Raw genomic sequence first — 15,056 nt, forward strand, 5'->3', positions numbered from 1 at the left:
CCGAGTCCATCGCAAGACCGCAAGGAGAAGTGTTTCCGCCTTGTCCACGGAATATGGAGCGGTTGATAGACGACTGCGCCTAGTTTGCGTGGGTGTAGGTGTAGAAGGGGGGGGGGGCGGTGCAAAGGGGCCATACCTCTCCCCACTTTTTAAGGTAGTGAGCGGCAGTGTTAACAGGTCCCCAATTTTTCATCATTATTTGCGTTCAACATACTGTTGTGCTACCTCGAATATGCCTGCCGATTTACCTAGTTCACCAGTCATCTTCCTCAAACCGCACAGGACAAAGGTGCTTCATGTAAACGCATCCAATGGCGGCACCTCATCCAACCATGTACTGCGGACAGAGATACCTAGGTGCAAACTCCAGGCTGCTCTGGTAACAAAGGCTCCGTTATGTATTTTTTATATAGCCTTGGCTCTCCTGCCTGACTGCTTAGTCTCCTCAGCAAAAGCCCATGGAGCTTAAGAGGGATCTGTCAGGGGCGTTCGGCGTAGTCTAGCATATAAGGTAACACTAGGCCTTCTTATAATGCCGAGGTTTTATTACCTTTCGCAATATTTTCGCATTTACCGCTATTACGCTATCCGGCTGACATCTTAGTCACCATTTGAAATGTCACGATGCTGCAAGCGTTTTTCATACGCGACCTTGCTACACTTTTTGTTTGATCGCTGCACGTCTTTCAGGCATTTGATGAAACGGTATAGAAGAACATTGGGTGCCTCAAGAAAGACATGACTAAACTGAACATGAATCATGTTGTGGTCATTTGATCTCTGTTTTGTGATTGAGCCGCCGTAATTGTTAATTTTACTTTCGCCTTACGTGATGTGATTAAACGCACTAACTCCCCGTACGCTGGCCTTGTGACACCCAGGCTCAGTTTTTATTTTTGTAACAGCTCAATCGTTTCAGATGCACATTTCATTGAATGTAAGTCTCCAGGACGATGACGGCACTTTCGAGTACGCGCCGGAAGCCACCGCGGCCATCAATGACGATCAGAAAGCCATGAGTTTGCGGGAAGCATTTCTGAACGGCTCCGTTTCAGGGACAGATGTCCCAAGGTGCGTTCGTCTGGCAGGGGCAAGACAGGGTAACACCATGCACATTGAGTGCAACACGGCGCGTGCAGCACGTTTACCTATATGTCATAATTCGGCGCCTTGTCATCGCGTTAATTGTGACAACCGGCGAAGTTTGTCAATCCATCACGAGCAGAACTGAACAAAAAGGCTGGCGTCTTCCATTATTCAGTGCTACTTTGGTTGAGCCACCAAATATTTGGCAGTGTTTTTTTCAAAAATGCGCTAGCCTTTTCTTTTTTTACCTTATTTCAAACACCTTGCAGAGATAATTGCACAAGACTATCCCTCTCACCCATTCCGTACGAAAATTTGGCCCGCAGCCCTCCGGCTAACCTTTTAAACGTCATCAAAAGCATGGACACGGCCACGCCGTAGAACGGTAGACGCCTTCGCCTCCCGCCAGCTGGCATCTCCCAGGCCAGACGATCAGCGCCCTAGGTGCCTACCACACGCTAGTGAGGGCGCAGTGTAAATATAAATATATACCCCAATAATCGACCACCAAATCGCAAGCTTGCAATGAATAAGAAGCACAGTTCGACGCCTGAGAGTGTCATTAATTCCGTCCTATCACGCGAAAGCTCAATGAACAGCAATGATCATTTGATGGAGCAATAAACACCAAGCATCAAATGGTAAACTAAAGCGCTCTGCGCACCGTTTAGTCGGTCTTTATTACAAGCATTTCAAGAGGCACAAAAATTATATATATATATATATATATATATATATATATATATATATATATGTGTGCGTGTGTGTGTGTGTGCGCGTGCGTGCGTGCGTGTGTGGTGGTGTGTGTGTGTGTGTGTGCGCGTGTGTGCGTGCGTTGTGTGCGTGCGTGTGCGTGTGTGCGTGCGTGCGTGTGTGGTGTGTGTGTGTGTGTGTGTGTGTGTGTGTGTGTGTGTGTGTGTGTGTGTGTGTGTGTGTGTGTGTGTGTGTGTGTGTGTGTGTGTGTGTTGTGTGTGTGTGTTGTGTGTGTGTGTGTGTGTTGTGTGTGTGTTGTGTGTGTGTGTGTGTGTGTGTGTGTGGTGTGGTGTTGTGTGTGTGTGTGTGTGTGTGTGAGCGCGCGTCTTTCCGTCAGTCTGTCTGTCCCATTTCGCGTTGTGTCGTGCTCCGGGTACTAAGCGGTGGGGCGCTAAAAGGTGTAATTGGACGCGACGCGCGGGCGCACCAGGTGGTTTTTCCATAGGTCACTTACGAGCTGTTTGCGGTCCGAGTTCGGGCGTGGTACGTGCCGCAAAGGTTGTTTTAGGGCGATTGAATCCGCACGGGCGACTCGAAAATGTGCCCCACGATAAAGCCGACGAGCAGCTGTTCAAAACCGTGGCCAGGACTCGATAACTAAGTGTCGGAACGGGGAAAACTCGTTTGACCGGCAATTGAACGGGTAATCACATCGTGTGACCTGGGCGATAGCACATGCCGTGTGGTAAGTGCACAGAAGTGGTCAATGTGGATTTGTCCGTTTTTCACACTTTGTCATGCTTTATGTCACAACTCGGCGGCCGGACCGGGCGGAGATGTGAATTCAATTTCGAGACGTGGACTAACATACCGTCCTCAGTTGACGTGCCCAACACAAGTTTGTGCGACGCACGGTTGCTCCAGTGATCGTTGGACAAGGTGAGAGTGTCGGCACGTCCAGAGCGGTCCCGAATGCCACACGCTGTCGTCGAAACTGTGGCCAGGCCCGTGTCAAAATTACATGACGACATGCACAGATTCATGGCTTGAATTTACCACCTGTTCAGTTGTCGTTATGAGCACAGGCTCCGTCCAAACACCAACTTTTCTTAAGGTTACGCCATCCCACATTTCTGTGTCGTCAAAATGTCACCGGTTGATCGCTCAGTCGGCGCCGCCAAGTCTTTTAAATGAAACGATCAAACGCGCACGTGCCTACTACGAGTTGTTCAGCTTTAGTTCATTCATTCAAAAGGTTCATCGAAAAGGGCGAGCGACAGTGACGATCGAGTATATTGCTCGAAACCATTGCTTTGACGAATGTCAGAGAAATCGCAACTATTGATTTAAGAATAGCTGACGTCTGGTGTCATGAGAGGACCCAGGGAGTGTGGTCAGTTTTCAGCGAAGCTCACTGCAGCAGCATACAGCACTCCCAATGTATTGGCGGTAAGTGTTTTGGACCCAATGCAAGGTATTTGTAAGCAGATCTTGGGCTAATGACATGATGATGTCTCAAAAGATGCTTATGAATACTTTTTAAGCCCCGCTGTGGTGTGCTTTATCACCTTCGACGTTAGATTATGTGGCGCGAAATCGGCAAGCACTTTGGCAGTGTTTATCCCAGGTTCGAACTGATAACATTCCCATGGATTTACAATTTCTTCTTGAACTAGATAAAACGGAGTTCTTCAGGCATTTGCAACAGCCACCTTTCAGCACGCACACGCGTATAAAGAGGGCGTGGGAGGGGGCGAGCGGTCAACGACCGATTCCCGTCAAAGTTGTAGATGATTCACCCACGTTGCTACGCGAAAACCTGGCTTACAGGTAAAGTTTGCTACCCATGGCCCCATATATCCCTGGTAGCCAGCACATTACAGCCGATTATGTCAGCCATCCCGGCAGGCAGAGGTAGGATCGGCTAGGAAATGCCATGAATAATGTTGAATGCATCCCAAAGTAGTGCAAACATAGATCGTCCATATCACGCAACAGGTCTTCACACGCGTTTTAAAGGGAGTGTCCCATAACAGGTGGGACTAAGTGGTCCTGAAAATTCACCAGAGAATGGTTTTCCTTTAAAATATTTCCCAAAGGTCTCTGGAGCATATTTTTAAAAAAAACATGAACTAGTGAAGCCTCAGGGTCATTTAGTTTAATAATCACACTGGGTAGCGCCACTGCAGCACCATCAAGATGCAATAAGGAAACAAGTTTGAACGATCATCAAGTCCAAATTACGCAAACAGCACTAAACTTCTTCCGCTCCTAAAGCCTTAGAATGTATTACCAGTGCATTAGGTGTATTAGGAGTGTATTATTTAGAGTGCACTAAAAGTGTATTACGTAAATGAAAAGTACAAGCAAGGCAGCCTTCTCACTTTTGAGTCAGTCAGCAATTACAGCGACAAAAGTTTCAGTTTGACAGTGTAGTTTACAGACGTTGCATGATGAGCCTGCAACGTACAGAACGTCAATTTTTGTTTTAAAGTGCAGGGTTACGCTATAGATTATATTATATGCCTAAGGCAGATGTAGGTACGCAGTTTGTTTGAAAAAGTGTGTACCTTCGTCCTACATACATGAGCGGATAAAGTCTTTTCAAGGAAAGGTAATGAATGCTCACTGGACTCATTCATGTCCCAGGCACGCAGTTCCCCAAAAGTCGAGGAGCAATGACCACCGACGGCGAACAGGAGCGGGGCTCAGACGATAAATACGCGGAGAAGGTCCTTCACTATGTCCTTGGTTTGTTACAGGCAAAAACCAGATTTTATGGCTTTTTCACCCTGCTTTTGATGGCGGGTAGCATTTTAAGGTTCCGTATTGGTTTCTGCCCGAAATGCTGCAGCAAATTCTTACTTTATGAAAAGCAGTCAGCAACATCCAGGCGCATGGAAGCTATGTGCCCACTTTGGGCCATTAATGCAATTCGATATTTCGGCCAGCCGGTGCGCAGGCCGTATTTTGACAAGTGAATTTTGGAGGCAGATGCCTCCCGAATGACCCAAAACGCTTACCCGCTGCTAGAATTTCACGTCTCCAGAGGAAACAGTGTTAAAATGGACGAACAGTTGTAGGAAACCGTGTAGTCTTATTTGCTGAGTGGTTTGGATGAGTCGCAAATGTAAGATTGCGTGCTACTAGCAAACACCTGTATATGGATCTCTTCTTTGCCAGTTTGCTTATTTCCGAAATGCGTTATACAAATTAAAAGCGGACGTAGTTCGGTCGCCGCAATTGCTTTTCATTAAAACACCTTCAAGCATACCTTCATACGTAGCGAGCCTGCCCTCACCCCCCCCCCCCCCCCCCCCCCCTTTGAAACGCCGCTACGCCATCAGGCAGGTTAGCATCATCGTTTCCTATCAGTGCTGTATCTACAGAGCTTTCCGATGTTTAGGAGGCGGGCTTCTTCTCAGGCACGTCACAAGTGACCTGCCCTTCAGATGTTTCGATAACAACCTGCCACGCTATGAAAACTTTGACACACGGGACACATGCCTGTGTTGGCATCATCGGCATGGGTAGATTGCATCCTGTTGTACGGGAAAGCAACACTTATAATCAGAAGAAGCGAAACGTACATGCTTCGTGCTTTATTTGCAACAAATACAATCCTTGCATGGATGTGTGCACATAGATATGCGCACGCATCTCAGAAATGAGCCGGAATCTAGAGCTTAAATCCTAGGTCCACACGTTTCCGACTTAAGATTCGTTTGAAAATTTGACAGCAAGACCTTCTTGGAATCTAAATTGATTGTTCATTTTTCCTGAACAGCTATCCAGGGTCCGAGGCCCTTCATTGCCAGATATTTTCCAAAGACATCCAGGATCCGTTATTGAAAACCCATGTTTCCTTCCAGAATATATCGTTATGCAAATCTTTTTGAACTGCGTGCCTCCACTGTGAGGTTAGGTGACCCGCATTATTTCCAAGCTGTGAGTCCAAAATCAAGAACAGATTGTTCGAACGTGGTAGGTCTGCAAATTGATTACATAGTACCAATCCCTTAAATGCCTCTGCCTGATACCAACCTACCTACTTTGCAGTTTTTCCCGGCGAACTATGCTCGCACTTTTACGTGCACTACCTGTTAGGAGCAAATATCTATCCACATTTCTGCAGAAGACGGAGTGTGGTCTAGCATCTATAGTAAATACCTAAGTCCTTTTTTACGTAGAAAAGTGGTTGAAGCATAGCGGTTATAGGTACTAAACAACTATTGTCAGCAAGACGAAACGATAAGAAGTTCCGCCTCATTTACCGGAAATCCGACCCGATCTTACCGCCCAAGATAAAGCCCGGTGTCTCCGTTACCAAACCGCATGGTTGACATGGTCCACGGCGGCAAGGCGTGGAGCTTGAAGTTGAAGACAGCTTTGTTTCGCTGCGTGTGTAGCCTATGCAGGAGTTGACGAGATCCCCCACGGAAATGGACGTCGGAAATTAGGTATGCATTTTGGGTGCATTTTTGGGGACACGAAAAGCAACCACGAATTGGCCAATGCAATCCTACAAGAGTGATCTGAAAATTATGTTCTTCGAAGCACTCAAACCTAACAGCCGTGCTAGTTGCAAAAAGTGTTTACTTCATATAAGATTTGTGACTCTGGGACTTTTGGCAAGCATGATAGAGATAGTCTTCCATTCATAATCCTTACCTTTAAGAGACGTTTCATCGCAAATGATCTAGCTTTATGCTCCCTTTTGGTATTTCCTATTTGCACACGGTGGGAATTAGATTGCAAAATCGGATGGTTTTTACGAGCCTAAGAAATGACCACAACGATAGGAATATGTATACCGCCTACCACGTCCGAGGACATCGCTGGCACTCTGAGAACGCCTACCACCCGTGGCGCTAGCGTGCTGCGGTGTCCCCGCCGGTAGATGGCGCGCGGGAACGCCCACCATGCTCAGTCACCACTAAGCACCGCGCACGCGCACTGACCTGTGTTAGGGGCACCTAAGCACGCGACACAGTTTGAGCCAGTAGTCGCGTTATTGGGCGCGGGGCGAGCGATGTGATGGCAATGACGAAGAACTGTTATCGACACCGGAAACGCGGAAAATGCGATTGGGTTCCGGAAGTTCAAATCCTCTCTTGTGATCGAAAATGGCGACAGAACGTTCTCGAGTTACGTAAAACTTTAATCATGAAATCAATTAGAATTGCGTATACCAGATATTTCCAGTGGAAAAAGGCTCTGGACTCTCTGCTCCTGGCGAAGATCTTCCGCGATGGTAGATAACACCGAAATGTGGACGGATGGGACTAGACATAATTGAAATTCACATACAGGGTGAGAGCTATCATCCGACAAATTAAAAACTCCGTGAAGACTGCAGCGATGTGATTTGACCTGTTTAACCTGACACAAAAGATAGTATAAACTGATCATATGAAGAAGCCGCTTAATGCTATTGTCTCGCCCTTCGATATGCGCTCTAACTCTTGACGTAGTGCAATATTTGGAGAACAGCAGCGGCTCGCAACAGCGTCTTCCCATGTGCTTTCGAAAGATGCCATTATGTGGCATGCCAGGCCCATTTAAGGCAACAAATTTTAACCCACGAGCCTGAAATTCGTCCTATAGCATGTAACATTTCAGCTGCTCAAGCATTCGTTTTCTTAAAGCAGGAACATATGTCTTAAAGTCCGAAGCATTTTCCAAAACTGCCGTGCAAAATAAAATGCATCCATTTACTTGTGACATTGATTCCCTTGGCATTGGCGGTGGAAGGGGAGGTGGCAAAAGGGTGATAAAGTGATAACTATCGATACTGTAATACGATACTATACTCCTATATCCTTACCATACCTAGCGACCTATAACATATTGTACCCTTGGCATTTTCTCCTGCAGCTACTAACGGATACAACGTTCAAGACAACTTGTTAACGCATATGCAAGGCTCCCCGAAGCTGTAATAAACAATTCAAGTTGGCCGTTATCCCAATGAGGCGCCTAAAACGAGTGTCTATTACACAGCACACCAGGGGTGGTAAAAGTGTGTTTTTAGTCGCCAACCAAATTTTTGGAGATGTTTTCGCCAGTAGCGTAATGCGATACCATATGGCAACACAGTGATAAAGTCCATGCCCAGTAGCGTCATCAGCAATCAGCCTATCACCGAAAGTCTCTTTCATTACTGCAATTTTCAATATCATGCACATAACCGAAACGCTTAAGTCATTCACTGCCCTTGAGCAAATGTCAGGATAATTGCTGCTGGCAGGAAAGCAGGCGCACCTGCTCTAGACTAATGAGCCAGCCCAGTCACAACAGGAATTTTCTTCCACCCTCGGGACATGCCGGAGCCTCACGTTTATGCTCCATCTACGGTTGAATTTGCTTTCCTCGACCGCGGAAAAAACAGCGAAGGACCTCGATAGCTGGGGCAGCAGAATGCATGGCAGATTCCGAACCAGTAGCGAGCGGCATTGGGAATGACGCCAAATATGGGGGCCTCCACGAGGTCATGCCCCCTTATGAAAATTTGCGCTCCGAGCCCCATCTCAACCGTCATCAAGCTATCCGCCATACTTCAGGCACGCCCCGAGCCTGGCGCAACATGTTTTGACTGGTGTGGGTGCCTTTCGCCGTGCCCAAACAAGTAAACTGTATTGAAATTTTTCAATAACTTCACAGCAGGTGGCTAGCTCTTTCTGAACAATTGGCTCGCCCTGACAGGAGGGCGGAGGGTGAGTGATTCGACCCCCCCCCCCCCCTCCTTCCCCTACGGTTTCTGAGGATACCAATGCGGCATATTGTGCAGTCTTGCTTAAATCTTTGGTAGCCTCTGTGGTATCCATTGTGCGCGTGTTGACACCGAAAACGTGCCCCTAGCAATTCTGGTTTCAGAGTAGCGATGTTTTTTTACGGCCGTTGCAAGACGATTCAAGCCCGGCGGGTGCGGCGGGGGAGGAGGGGGGGGGGGGGGGGGGGCAAGCGACGATTCTGCGGACCGCGCGCGGAGGGTTGGCACTGTTACATGAACGAAATCCTACATTATAAATATGGGTTCCAAACAGATAAAGTTGCATGCCATTGTACTTATGATTTAACAAGGGGCACGCCTTTTTATGTTCTATGTCACTTCAATGCATGGTTTCGTATGTATGAACATGCAAGGCTGATGTTTGGTTTTCAGGAAAATTTGTTATCCAACTTGGTTTAGTGGAGTCAGTTGACAAGAGAAGACTTCTTACCATACACGGGATCTCGCTAAAGGCAGTTTGCTGTCTGTTTTTTGTGAGGCTTTACCTTCCTTAGTTATCAAACGTTAGGGAATCCCCCCTCGCTCCACCAGCCAGCGCTACAAATGCCGGCGAATCAGGGTAAGGGCTACAATTGCTGGCTGGCACCCTTTTTTATTTATTTCATACATTTCGGCGTAAAAATACTGCACTTCAGATAATAAAAATATCAACTACTACAGCAGAACGCCACATTTTATTACCAGCATTCAAACATTAATCAGCAAGCCAAAATTACCCTTTGCCTGCAATTAGCATGCAGATATAAGGTCATCTGTGATGCCTGCTATGTATTGTGCAGGAGTGTCACTTCAAATTAATTTCTGGAGCACTACCCAATATCTATGCTGGGATGGGCCCCTCAATGCTCATTACTCCCCCCCCCCCCCAAAGCCAACGTTCCCAGTCGAAAGGTTACAAGAAGATATGAGAAAAAAACTTACTATAAGACTAGACCATCTTCCCTAGATTTAATCCATTGACCATAATCCATGGGTTGCTATCTGCCCCTAATCACGCACCAAAAAATCACACTTTTGTCATTAGGTCACCACCACAAAATCTTTATTGATTTCTATTTTCAATGTAGGCTGCATGTAAGCTAGGCTGCCTGCCTTCACAACCTGTACTGCAATGTACACAATGATTATGCTAACAGTTCCATCCGAACTATTTTGCAATTCTTTGTTGGCAAAACAGTAATGAAACAGACCATATTTGCATCCATGCAGTGTCATGCTCACAAGTGCAAAGATAATATGTACATGAATGAGCACTGCAGAATGAATGACTTCCAAAGCTTTCCTGTTACAGTATGGGTGCTATCATCAGGAAATAGCCAGCATTGTCCTCAGAGACAACCAAATGCCCACCTTTCACGCACCTCATAGGACAGTTGGACCGCAACAACATAAAACCACCTGCTAATTGAAGTAAAACTCCTGGTTAAGCGTGAGACGGCAATGCAACGTTTACCCCCCCCCCCCCCCCCCCCCCCCCTCCTCATCATTGCCCACATGTCCTAAAGCACTTCACTTCTTACTTTCAATGTCTTCTCATGGCCTACATCATTAGGTATCATAAATTTCCAGCAACCAAGATCCATGTTAAAGGTTGAACTGTGAATGAGTGTTTAAAGCTATTAAAACATTGATAAGATAATTGCATTTCAAGTGGGAGGCACAGTTCTTAAAGATAGGTTAGCGAACAGTGAAAAATTCTGCAATGTACCCCAAAATATGGATGCCTCCCAGATTAGCCCACTTCCTCACAAGCTTATCGGGAGGGATGGAGCCCTGAACTGAATAGGAAAAAGGAACACCCCTGATCTGAAGATCTATGTGACTGGTAACCATTCTTAATCAGGCGAAGCACAAAAATGGCGTAAATTGGTATTTCAGACCATTATCACATTCTATTTCATGTATTCATGAGCGGCGCCATCAGGCTTCAACATCAAATCCGAGGGTAATTGAAAAGGAAGAAGGCTGGTCGTTTGTGACTGCTTCAGTGAGTCAACAGCCTTTTCGGTGTCTTGAAAAAAGCTGTTTGGATAATCACAGGTCAATTTCTTCCTTGGCCGGATCATCCCGTCGGCTTAAACTGAACTGCCAACGCCTCTCGTCGCTGAGGACAGGATGCTGAATCACGGCACAGCAAACAAAGAAAACAAGGCCAGGAATGGAACCCTAGGCAGGTATTCATGACACTGCAATTCGAATGCCACTTGCAAAGCTTCAGTGCATTGAAAGTCAAGGCTACTAAAGAAGGCTGCGCAGGCGCGATGTCATCATGGGACTAAAATTTGGTAGCCCTTAGTATGCTTTTTGGTTTATACTACGTGGAGGTTGGTAGATACTAGTAACATGATTACGAACGGAGATTTCACCCATGATCTGACTAGTCACCCTGTTCTACATATTTATTTCAATGTCATGTGAACAGGTCTTGCACATTTTGCATTCAAAACCTTCTAAAGATAAATCAGTACTACGATCTGCTTGCAAAAATAGATCCTACTAAACCATGTTTCCAGGTTCAGTGCCGGCGCCACATTTATCGTGGTCAACGTGCCTGCACATTTATATGTAACGCCTCTTTGTGAAATGTATATGTATTCGTAAATAAATGGATATGATGTGCATGTTTACATTAAACTCATCAATGGGCAATCATTCTCCACTTATTGTCGCATTGTAGTACTTAAACGGAGTGAAATGTGAAAATAAGGAAATGTGAGGAGTGCAGGTGCCAAAAATTTCACTGTTTTTTTACTATATGATCTTGCTAGTCGTTGGTTAACTTGCAGATCCATAATGTCGGATGAGTTAGGTGAAAAGGGTGCAGGGGATCATACCCCGACCACCCTTATACATCCCCAAGACTATTTCCCAGCTGAGATATAGGTCACCACTCTTTGACTGGCGGAAATTGCAAAACTTGCCAGAAATCGTCCCATTTTTAAGGAAAAGCTGTTAAAATCTGCTATCTTGAACTGAACTGGCGTTCTGCATTAACGCCTTCCGGAGTTCACCTCTCGCTGCCTCCATTAGCGCGAGCTAACCCGGCATGCACCCCGGCAACGCCCCTCCTAAGGCTGCAGGATGTGCATTCCAACTTCTCAATGCGCGTCCCAGGGTGCTGCAAGCCCGTCTGGGCCGTCGTTCCTCATTCCCATGGGCGTAGGAACAGGGAAGCCGGGGGTGCCATAGCCCGCTACTTTTCAAGGTGGGGGGGGGGGGGGGGGGGCAGCAATGTTAACTCCTCCTCTTTTCAGATTAAGGTTGCATCTGGCTTACTTTTGCACTGCGTCAAACATGCACGCCGATTTATCTACCTCACCAGCCATCTCCCTTAAGATGAGTCATCTTTTTCCTTTGCTCTTTTGCATCACTTAGTGTCACAGCCGGAAGGCCCACGCAGCACAGCCTGTAGACTGCAACGCCGGGCGTCAAGGCTATTATTGCTATGATTTGCGAGCACGCATGTTCAACACCATATTACGTAGTTTTATTATCATTAATCAGTTGTGACAGGATCTTGAGAATTATAAGACGAACATGGGCTAGTCATGTTAATAAAACTTATGAACCCCATTTCATCTGAAATCTACAGTCAGGGAGAACTCGATATCTCTGAAGAAGACAGAAAAAAACATGGAACTTGAGTCTATGTGAAAGCCATCGGGCTGCTTGCGGTGACCAAGGATTTTGCTGCGTCAATGAGGGTCACTGTGCTGATCCGGGGCTAACTGTGCGGATCAGAAGGCCTCCCATGTCAGGGATGGGGACAATGTGATATGATATATCCTTCCAATGACCTCCGGATCGACCAGGAGATCCCGCCCCGTGCCACCAGAATGATAGCCAGAAGACACTTTACGATGGGACGGAATGGCCCTTCAGCCCTTGACCGGAAACGGTAGCGTAGTGAAGAGGCCCCTTGCCCGGAAGGGTATAAGGGGCCTCATTATTATTGAATTGAGTGGGCCTCTCATTATTGTTGAAAAGCTCGGGTCGAAATGAATTAAAAGACGAGCAAGGTTGTGTTATTTTCGCTGAGAATGTTCATTTCTTTCAGAATGTATTATTGAAACAAATTACATCAAAAGGCTTGAACATGCCCGCCCGCAACCTCGAGAGCAAGGACAAGGATGGTCTTGGTTGTAACTTCCGTAAAACCGAAAAGTTTCGGCCACTGCAAGTGCCACCAGACGATGGGCGCCGTGTAAAGTTGTCTTTTGGACCGATAAATAGCTGCGAAAACACGAAAAATAGAGATTATACCTTCATTCTCCCGGTTCAGTCACCAGATTCCAGCCCCACTTGGCGTTGCTCTAGGAGCCAATCCGTTCTTTTCATCAGTCAAAAAATTGCACACGTGAAATATGCCCTCAGAGTGCCTTCTAAATACAAGATCTGATGCCATGAAGCGCCCAAGGACACTTTCTCAGGAGCGGCGTGATTTTCGTCCACCCGTTGGCCACAACTTAATATTAGCTGCTAGGCCGACGCTACGCGGCCCACGGAGGCTGCAACGCCTGGAGGTAAGTCTTGTGTTTCTAAAATTTTCGGGTGCGCATGCTCAAAATTACGTCACATAGTTTGTATTACTAGTCGATTTAAGTGTTTGAAGGTAATCATTTCAGAAGCGTCATCATTTTCGTCCATCTGTGGACCACGGCTAAATATTAGCTACTGGGCCAACGCTCCGCTAACTATGGAGACTGCAACGCCTGGTGTCCAGGTTTTTGTTGCTAAGATTTGCGAGCGAACGTGTTAAAAACACACGCTACATGAATTGTATCGCTAATCGATTCTGACTTAATAGTGAACATTTTCAGGCAAACATGGCTTGGCCATGTTAATACACATTGTTGACCACTCGATTTCCAATCAAATTTTTGTCTTCAAATTTGGATCAAACATATCAGTCTACAATCTAACTTCGCGATGTCCTCAATGTCTGTAGCACCCAGATGAAAATTCTGACAAGGTTTCTGAATTCTAGCGGCTTAGAAAGAGTCAACTAAGCCATTGTAAATTAAGAGTGCCGGTGATTACGAACAGAATTGAGCTCACGGTAGCTCCTGGTTTCTGTTCGGGTTACAAGGTAAAAATAACAATAAAACGAAGAAAACCGTGTCCCTTGTTAACCAGCAAGCGATATCAGCGGATTTTGCGGGGATCACCATAAGATGGGCTTTTGTCAACCTTGTGTTCCCCCTTGGCAAGGCTCTGGCTAAGCCCCTGCCTACACACAAAAGCAGATCGAGTTGCGTACGTTGCATGATGGACAATGAAGTGCTCGTTGGGCCAATCCATACCTAAGGCGGACAGCTTCCCGGTGGCTATTTTTCTGCGATGGTGTGGTATAAGGGAAGATAATTCGGGAAAAATACTGTTGCAGGTACCCAACACGCTTCATACACCATGTAGAAGTAACGCTGACGCAAAAGTATGCAATAAAGTAGCCGCACGATCAGCTCACAGTCAGTCATGCGGGAGACATCCAGGCCAGTGACCACCGACGGAGGACAGGAGCAGGGCCCAGATAAGGAACATATGACAGATGGGCCATATGGTGTGGCTTGATTCTTAATACGCGTTCGGGTTGGGAGTCAAATTGACCCTCCGAAGGTTTTTCCAGAATGGTTTCCGAACAGCGCTGCGTAGCCGCGTCAAATTTGGCATAGCTGTAGACAATTGAATAGCGGATCGTTTGACATCAGCAATTTAGATGTACCTGGTAAGGTCGCTGACCAAGCAGGTCAAAATCAGGCCATGGTTTCAGCGAGGGCAGTTTCTAGGGAATCGTTCAACCTGACGAACAACGGAGTTTTAGGCGAAGCCATACATCTCTGAGATGCTTTCTTAGGCGCCACAAATATTTAATGAGCAAATTACGTTGACCTAAAGTCATGTATGGAGGTGAGACCACGGTCAAAACGAACCTGATTTATTATTCTAGGCTTGCTGTATGGTATAGATTCTGGTGCTCATTTCGAATCTATGGACAGCAGGAACCGCATTATATATCTTCCATTCACTTCTTAGAGGTCAGAACAGGTCATTGAATTTAGATGACCCGGGTCGACATTTTGTTTTAGAACATACTGCTAAGTGTAATCTTTGTCGCTTATTCAACTGCAAAACTCAGAACAGTCTTGTATGATTTTGGTCACTATGACCTTGCAAAGGCCACACAAGGTCACTGACCTGGAATGGGCTTGTGACCTTTTCTTAGAAACAGTTGCCTGGGTTCTGGGGGCACATTGAAGACCAACCTGAAATCTGGCTATTGACCTTATTTGACCTGAAGGTCATGACCTAGGGAGCTCAAACTTTGACCTAAGTGAGTTCACGTACAGATCAAGACACTCTGTCAATTTGGTGTCTCTAGCTTTCTTGGTTCTTGAGATCTCAGGGGGGTCATATTACCTCCCCCCGCACCCACACCCGAGCGAAGGGTACCTAGCCGGCCACCCGCGCGCGCGTTAAAAGAGAA

This window comes from Pollicipes pollicipes, unplaced genomic scaffold (assembly GCF_011947565.3).
Source record: "Pollicipes pollicipes isolate AB1234 unplaced genomic scaffold, Ppol_2.1 Scaffold_5724;HRSCAF=6776_pilon_pilon_pilon, whole genome shotgun sequence".
Taxonomy (NCBI): Eukaryota; Metazoa; Arthropoda; class Thecostraca; order Pollicipedomorpha; family Pollicipedidae; genus Pollicipes; species Pollicipes pollicipes.